A 9,366-nucleotide genomic window follows, 5' to 3' on the forward strand; every position below is an offset into this window, starting at 1 on the left:
TAAGTTTAAATGTTTAAATGTAAGGTGTATGTAAACTTCCAACTTCAACTGTATATATACACACAGTACCAGTCAAAAGTTTGCACACACCTACTTATTCAAAGTGTTTTCTTTATTTTGACATATGGAATCATGTAGTAACCCAAAAAGTGTTTAACAAAAAAATTATATTTGAGATTCTTCAAAGTAGCCACCCTTTGCCTTGATGATAGCTTTGCACTTTCTTGGCATTCTCTCAACCAGCTTCATTAGGTTGCCACCTTGAATGCTTTTCTGACAGTCTTGAAGGAGTTCCCACATATGCTGAGCACTTGTTGGCTGCTTTTCCTTCAGTCTGCGGTCCAACTCATCCCAAACCATCTCAATTGGGTTGTAGGGTGATTGTGGAGGCCAGGTCATCTGATGCAGCACTCCATCACTCTCCTTCTTGGTAAAATAGCCCTTACACAGCTTGAGGTGTGTTGGATCATTGTTCTGCTGAAAAACAAATGATAGTCCCACTAAGCACAAAACATTCTCAAATTTGGACTCATCGACCAATGGACAGATTTCCACCAGACTAATGTCCATTGCTCGTGTTTCTTGGCCCAAGCAAGTCTCTTCTTATTATTGGTGTCCTTTAGTAGTGGTTTCTTTGCAGAAATTTGACCTTGAATAGGAAGTCTAGAGCTCTGTCAGAGTGACCATTGGGTTCTGATTGGACATGATTTGGAAAGGCAGACACCTGTCTATATAAGATCCCACATTTGACAGTGCATGTCAGCAAAAACCAAGCCATGAGATCGAAGGAAGTCTGTCGAGCTCCAAATCATGTCCAATCAATTGAATTTACCCCAGGTGGACTCCAATGAAGTTGTAGAAACATCAAGGGTGATCGATGAAAACAGGATACACCTGAGCACGATTTCAAGTCTGAATACTAAGTTTATTTATTTTTAATTATTATTTTTAAACATTTATTTTTAAACATTTGCAAAAATGTCTACAAACCTGTTTTCGCTTTGTCGTTATGGGGTATTGTGTGTAGATTGATGAGGAATAGAGGCGGCAGGGTAGCCTAGTGGTTAGAGCGTTGGACTAGTAACAGAAGGTTGCAAGTTCAAACCCCCAAGCTGACAAGGTACAAATCTGTCGTTCTGCCCCTGAACAGGCAGTTAACCCACTGTTCCTAGGCAGTCATTGAAAATAAGAATTTGTTCTTAACTGACTAGTTAAATAAAGGTAAAATAAAAAAATGTTTTTATTTAATCCATTTTAGAATAAAGCTGTAACGTAACAAAAAAAAACAATTTTAAGTAAAGGGGTCTGAATACTTTCCGAATGCACTGTATATAGGTTGATACACGTGTATTCATCCAGGACATGAGACGTTAATAGATTTTTTTGAACTTTTGAATCAAACTCTGTGTTGATAAGGTCTGCTTGTTTAAGTTACCACGGTAGTTAGCCTGTTCTTAACATTTTTACCATGAAAAAGTTCTTATTTTGTAACACTATTTTTTATAAACGTTTAGCATTCTTAGTTCTTCTGTCTGAAATAACGTCATTGAGAACTGGATCGATTTGTGGTGATTTATTTGCCACCTACAGAGTTGACAAAAACAGATTGCAGTGTCAGCTCTTGTGCACATGCTCTGGCGCAGTTGTCAGCAAACCACTAAGTACATGGAAACAATGCACCACCATACTCTACAGGCTGCACTGCTAACCTAGCTAGCTAGCTAAATAAATGTTTTAAAATGCTCTTGTGCATGGCAAATATAATTCTATACAAAGACAATTACTACAACATATATTAATACAAATGAAAATTAATATAAAATAACATATTGACATGTTTCACAGTTAAAAATAGAGGAGCAACAGGACAACATACCATCTCTCGGGGATAGGCAGATGAGAGAGGACGATAAAAGGTGAAGCAACAAGTTACCAAACAATTGGACCAAACCAACCAAGGGTGCACTATCAAACCTGACAATATAAACCTGACCTGACTTTTTTAAACATGAGATAATACAGTTTTACATACATTTAAATGACAGCAACCTAACTGTGATGAAATAATATGCATACATTGGAATGTAAATTAATACAGAAATAAGTGTATCACCCATTGCCCAAGTCCTCTCTGCTCTATCAAACTAAGTGCTGAACTGACATGTGGAATTGTATTAAGGTGGTCATACTAATGATCATTTAGCATTTGATATTGAATTTTAAGGCCCCTTCAGGTGTAAAACATTGAATTTTGGCATTTACTAACAGAGAAACACATTGAATAACACTTCCAACACTGGAACTCTTCTAAGTCAAGGTAAGCTTTTGGTTTTATTGATTTATTGCCACCTGGGCCCGCCAGTGTAACTGCTAAACTGCTTGCTGACTACACTGTACTGTGGTTTTACTAACACATTAGTCTTAATAGCTATGTTGACTATGTTAGCTAATATGACGACAATGATGTAGGCTGTGTGTAGCGGTTATGATATGGTTATTTTTTTCCTGGTCACAGACATCTGATGTGACAGAGTTGTTAGATGCGAGAAGGAATTATACAACAAGCAAGTGATCATGCTGTTTGTATGTGGCTGCTATGAAAGTGAACTGTGTTTGCGTGTGATCAAGGGTATATTTATTCCGCCAATTGTATTGAAAAGCATTTCTTAAACAGAAGCAAATGGAATGAAACAGGCAAACTGTCGTTTGCAACTGTTGGACTAATGATTACACCCTAGATCAGCTAGATGCAGGCAAGAGTGTATAAGGTGGTATTGAATGTCACTGTCTGTCATCTTGATTACTGACATTTTTCTCTCGACCTGTGCACCTACATTGTAAAATGTAATTCCTATGCCAGATTGTAGCAACCTCATGATGGGTACAGGGAAAAGTTGAGGATCATGTAGTAGCATAAACCTATTGATGTTACATTGAGCTGGTGAATGGAATATGAATGTCATCCAATATGCTGTAATAGAAGTAAGGCCATGCTCATAAAAAAATGTATCGTCCTCCCTCATCTTAAACGCCACCAACCCCCACTGCAAGACTGCCAGGGTATTTTTAAATAGGAGGGTTCCAGTTCTAACACATCAGTCAACTAAATGGAAGACCATGATTAGTTTAATGAGATGCTAGGCAGGAATAACATGCACACAATTCCATCCCCTGGGGCAAGGTTGCAAAAATCCAGTAACTTTCCCAAAGTCTCCAGGTTTTCCAGACATCCTGGTTGGAGGATTCCAGATTTCTTGCTTATTCCCTACTGATTCCAGGAATATTCCAACTGGGATTTCTGGGAAACCAGGGAATTTCTGGAAAGTTACCAGATTTTTGCAACTACCTGGGACAGATGTCGCCCATGTCTGTATTATAGAATGAGCTCCCTAAGTAACAATGAGATGACAATTCTGCACGATGTAGACAATAACGTGGAGATCTACAGGTAATTGCCTAAATGTAAGAAACACCAACATAAAGTGTCTGCTTTCAATATACTTTGTTTCCCTCATTTACTTAAGTGTTTCCATTGTTTTGGCAGTTACCTGTATTTTTATCTAACATGTTGCACTTTCATGAATAAACTCCAGAATAAACCTCAAGAACAAGGAGATTTTATCTAGATAGCTCTTCCTAACGGCCTTTTTTTATAATCTTTATAGATAACATAAAAATATTCATTTTCCCCTTCAAATCAAATGTTATTAGTCACATGCGCTGAATACAACAGGGAGACCTTACAGTGAAATGCTTACTCACGAGCCCCTAACCAACAATGCAGTTTAAATGCAGTTTAAAAATAGTAAAATAACAATAGCGAAACTATATACAGGGGTGTACCGGTACAGAGTCAATGTGCGGGAGAACCGGTTAGTTGAGGTATATGCACATGTAGGTAGAGTTATTAAAATGACTGCATAGATGATAACAGAGTAGCAGCAGCGTAAAAGAGGAGGGGGGGCAATGCAAATAGTCTGGGTTGCATTATCTGTGGATCTGTTGGGGTGGTATGCAAATTGAGGTGGTATGCAAATTGGAGTGGTTCTAGGGTTTCTGGGATAATGGTGTTGATGTGAGCCATGACCAGCCTTTCAAAGCACTTCATGGCTAAAGACGTGAGTGCTATGGGTCGGTAGTCATTTAGGCAGGTTACCTTAGTGTTCTTGGGCATAGGCACTATGGTGGTCAGCTTAAAACATGTTGGTATTACAGACTCGGGCAGGGAGAGGTTGAAAATGTCAGTGAAGACACTTGCCAGTTGGTTAGCGCATGCTTGCAGTACACGTCCTGGTAATCCGTCTGGCCCTGCGGCCTTGTGAACGTTTAAAGGTCTTACATCAGCTGCGGAGAGCGTGATCACACAGTCTTCTTGGAACAGCTGGTGCTCTGATGCATGTTTCAGTGTTATTTTCCTCGAAGTGAGTATAGGAGTAGTTTAGCTCGTCTGCTAGGCTTGTGTCACTGGGCAGCTCTTGGCTGTGCTTCCCATTGTAGTCTATAATGGTTTGCAAGCCCTGCCACATCCGACGAGCGTCAGAGCCGGTGTAGTACAATTCTTTGCCTGTTTGATGGTTCGTCGGAGGGCATAGCGGGATTTCTTATAAGCTTACGGGTTAGTCCCGCTCTTTGAAAGCGGCAGCTCTAGCCTTTAGCTCGGTGCGGATGTTGTCTGTATTCATGGTTTCTGGTTGGGAAATGTACGTATGGTCACTGTGGGAACGATGTTGTCAATGCACTTGATGGAGCCGGTGACTGAGGTGGTGTACTCAATTCCATTGGATAAATCCCAGAACATATTCCAGTCTGTGCTAGCAAAACGATCCTGTAGCTTAGCATCTTCTTCATCTGTCCACTTTTTTATTGACCGAGTCGCTGTTTCTTCCTGCTTTAATTTTTGCTTGTTAACAGGAATCAGGAGGATAGAATTATGGTAAGATTTGCCAAATGGAGGGTGAGGGAAAGCTTTGTATGTGTCTCTGTGTGTGGAGTAAAGGTCATCTAGAGTTTTTTTTTCTTCCTTCAGTTGCACATGTGACATGCTGGTAGAAATGAGTTAAAACGGATATGTTTGCCTGCATTGAAGTCCCCAGGCCACTAGGAACGCCGCTTCTGGATGAGCATTTTCTTGTTTGCTTATGGCCTTACACAGCACGAGTGCGGTCTTAGTGCCAGCATCGGTTTGTGGTGGTAAATAGACGGCTACGAACAATATATATGAGAACTTTCTTGGTAGATAGTGTGGTGTACAGCTTATCATGAGGTATTCTACCTCAGGCGAGCAATACCTTGAGATTTCTTTAATATTAGACATCACGCACAAGCAGTTATTGACAAAAAGACACACACCCCCACCCCTGGTCCAGACATAGCTGCTCTGTCCTGCTGAATCACAGAGAAGTCAGCCAGCTCTATATGATCTGTGTTGTTGTTCAGACATGTCTCACTGAAACACAAGATATTACAGTTAATGTCCCGTTGGTAGGAGTCTTAATCGTAGATCATCCAGTTTGTTTTCCAATGATTGCACATTGGCCAATAATACTCGTCAGCTAAGTTTTTTAAAGGTACCCTGCCCTCCTCCTTTTCTTCACGCTGATGATGGGGATTTGGGCCTTGTCAAAGCAGGATATCCTTTGCGTCGGACTCATTAAAGAAAAAAATCTTTGTCCAGTTCGAGGTGAATAATCGCTGTTCTGATGTCCAGAAGCTCTTTTCGATCATAAGAGACGATAGCATCAACATTATCTACAAAATGAGTTACAAACAATGCGAAAAACAAACAAAATAGCACAGTTGATTTGTAGCCCGTAAAATGGTAGCCATCCCCTCCGGCACCATTATGGATGTATTGATTGTTAGCTTGTGGTGGCTAAGATTAGTTGAAGTTTGTAGTGGCTGTTTAAAAGAAAACTGAACATTAGATTACAGTCCATCGACAACTTTCAGGGTGAGCAACCATCTAACATCAAGTTGTATAATAGTGAACTGCAAGTCCTAAACATTCTACAAAGCAATACAAATATTAACAAATGTCAATTAGAGGCTTAGAATGTCTGAATATAAACTTCAGGTTATAACATGTGGCCCATGTAATAAACATCAAGTATCATAACTACAGCAAAAAGAGAAGAACGAAAAAGACAATGTGAAGAAGTGTAACGGATGTGAAACGGCTAGCTTAGTTAGCGGTGGTGTGCGCTAAATAGCGTTTCAATCGGTGACGTCACTTGCTCTGAGACCTTGAAGTAGTAGTTCCCCTTGCTCTGCAAGGGCCGTGGCTTTTGTGGAGCGATGGGTAACGATGCTTCGTGGGTGACTGTTGTCGATGTGTGCAGAGGGTCCCTGGTTCGCGCCCGGGTATGGGCGAGGGGACGGTCTAAAGTTATACTGTTACATTGGTGCCGTGACCCGGATCACTGGTTGCTGCGGAAAAGGAGGAGGTCACAAGGGGGGTGAGTGTAACGGATGTGAAACGGCTAGCTTAGTTAGCGGTGTGCGCTAAATAGCGTTTCAATCGGTGACGTCACTTGCTCTGAGACCTTGAAGTAGTGGTTCCCCTTGCTCTGCAAGGGCCGCTGCTTTTGTGGAGCGATGGGTAACGATGCTTCGTGGGTGACTGTTGTTGATGTGTGCAGAGGGTCCCTGGTTCGCGCCCGGGTATTAGGGAAAATAAAAGTTCATTCATTTATCAAGACCAGTCCCCATGCTTGTCTCAGTGGTCATATGACATGCGCAAGAAACAGTGGTCATATTGATCCTTTTAGAGACTATAATACATGGTATCCAGGTCAGGATAATCAAAACATTTTAAAGACTCAAAGAATATTGGTACTTATTTTGATCCAAAGCCATGAATGAGTGAGTCACTCAGCTTTATGTAGGTGCCGAGGCTATATGACTGCGCCATCAACTTCATTATTTAGCAGACATCACTTGCTGCTTATATTCAGTCAACACATATCTTAAGAACATCATGGAATATAATTTAACATTTTTGTTTATCTTAGAATAAAAACTTTAGTGTAACAGTTTCAGTAATTAATACTGACGAGTAGATGCAAAAATGTTATGGACGCCTCTTGGAGGGAACGCAACCCAACTCAACTCAACACTCAACTCCCCGTGGAGTGAAAGAGGTACAGTGGGGCAAAAAAGTATTTAGTCAGCCACCAATTGTGCAAGTTCTCCCACTTAAAAAGATGAGAGAGGCCTGTAATTTTCATCATAGGTACACTTCAACTATGACAGACAAAATGAGAAGGAAAAAAATCCAGAAAAATCACATTGTAGGATTTTTAATGAATTTATTTGCAAATTATGGTGGAAAATAAGTATTTGGTCAATAACAAAGGTTTCTCAATACTTTGTTATATACCCTTTGTTGGCAATGACAGAGGTCAAACGTTTTCTGTAAGTCTTCACAAGGTTTTCACACACTGTTGCTGGTATTCTAACACTATTGTTCTAAATTCCTTCACCTTCTTGATCCTCATCATTCAATTCATTGAATGAATTCATTTTTCAATTATCAGTTTCTATTTGGTTTATGTTGCCCATTCATTGTCAGTTAGAGACACATTAGCGCCTTGGGACACAAAGGCATAATTGGTGTTTTAACTTCCACTTTTTGGTGGTCTGGAGCAATGAAACAGTGACGCAGGGCACCGTACTGAACCACAGTTCTGTCTCTGGGCTCTACGGACAATTCCTGCGACCTCGTGGCTTGTTTTTTGCTCTAACATGCACTGTCAACTGTGGGACCTTGTATAGACAGGCGTGTCTATATGGGGTTAAGATGGCGCCGAAGAGGGTGGCTGACGTTTTATTTACTCATTCAAGGGTTTTTCTTCATTTTTACTATTTTCTACATTGTACAATAATAGTGAAGACATCAAAACTATGAAATAACACATATGGATTCATGTAGTAACCAAAAGAGGTGTTCCTTCTTAAAGTTAATTTGTGGAATTTATTTCCTTCTTAATGCGTTTGAGCCAAACAGCTGTGTTGTGACAAGGTAGGGATGGTATACAGAAGATATCCCTACTTGGTAAAAGATCAATATCATATTATGGCAAGAACAGCTCAAATACGCAAAGAGAAACGACAGTCCATCATTACTTTAAGACATGAAGGTCAGTCAATATGGAACATTTCAAGAACTTCTAAAGTTTCTTCAAGGGCAGTCGCAAAAACAATCAAGTGCTATGATGAAACTGTCTCTCATGAGGACCACCACAGAAAGGAAGACCCAGAGTTACTTCTGCCGCACAGGATAAGTACATTAGAGTTAACAGCCTCAGAAATTGCAGCCCAAATAAATGCTTCATAGAGTTCAAGTAACAGACACGTGTGGTGTGAACGAATGATCACCGCATGTGTATTTCCCACTGTAAAGCATGGAGGAGAAGGTGTTATAGTGTGGGGGTGTTTTGCTGGTGACACTGTCTGTGATTTATTTAGAATTCAAGGCACACTTAACCAATATGGCTACCACAGCATTCTGCACTACGTCATCCCATCTGGTTTTGGCTTAGTGGGACTATCATTTGTTTTTCAACAGGACAATAACCCAATACACCTCCAGGTTCTGTAAGGGCTATTTTACCAAGAAGGAGTGTGGTGGAGTGCTGCATCAGATGACTTGTCCTCCACAATCACCCGACCTCAATGGTTTGGGATGAGTCGGACCACAGAGTTAAGGAAAAGCAGCTCCTTCAAGGCAGTTGGAAAGCATTCCAGGTGAAGCTAGTTGAGAGAATGCCAAGAGTGTGCAAAGCTGTCTATTTGAAGAATCTCAAATATAAAATATATTTTGATTTGTTTAACACTTGTTTAGTTACTACATGATTCCATATGTGTTATTTCCCTGCCACATCCGACCAGCGTCGGAGCCAGTTATGTACGATTCAATCTAGAAGCCATGTATTACAGGCAACATCCACACTGAGCTAAAGGGTAGAGCTACCACTTTCAAGGAGTGGGACACTAACCTGGAAGCTTTTAAGAAATCCCGCTATGCCCTCCGACGAACCATCAAACAGTCCTGTAGCTTAGCATCTGCTTCACCTGCCAGCTGCATGTTTTTATGTTGTCGTTCAGCCACGACTTGGTGAAACATAGGATATTACAGTTTTTAATGTCCCATTGGTAGGATATACGTGATAGTAGTTTGTCTATTTTATTATTGATTGATTGTACGTTGGCTAATAGGACAGATGGTAAAGGTAGATTACCCTCTCGGCGACGGATCCTCACAAGGATCTTCATCCACGATACCTCCATCTCTTTCTCCTGCGAATTACGGGGATGAGGGCCTTGTCGGGCATCTGAAGTAAATCCTTCCCGTCCAACTCGTTGAAG

Source organism: Oncorhynchus mykiss, chromosome 32 (assembly GCF_013265735.2).
Source record: "Oncorhynchus mykiss isolate Arlee chromosome 32, USDA_OmykA_1.1, whole genome shotgun sequence".
Lineage (NCBI taxonomy): Eukaryota > Metazoa > Chordata > Actinopteri > Salmoniformes > Salmonidae > Oncorhynchus > Oncorhynchus mykiss.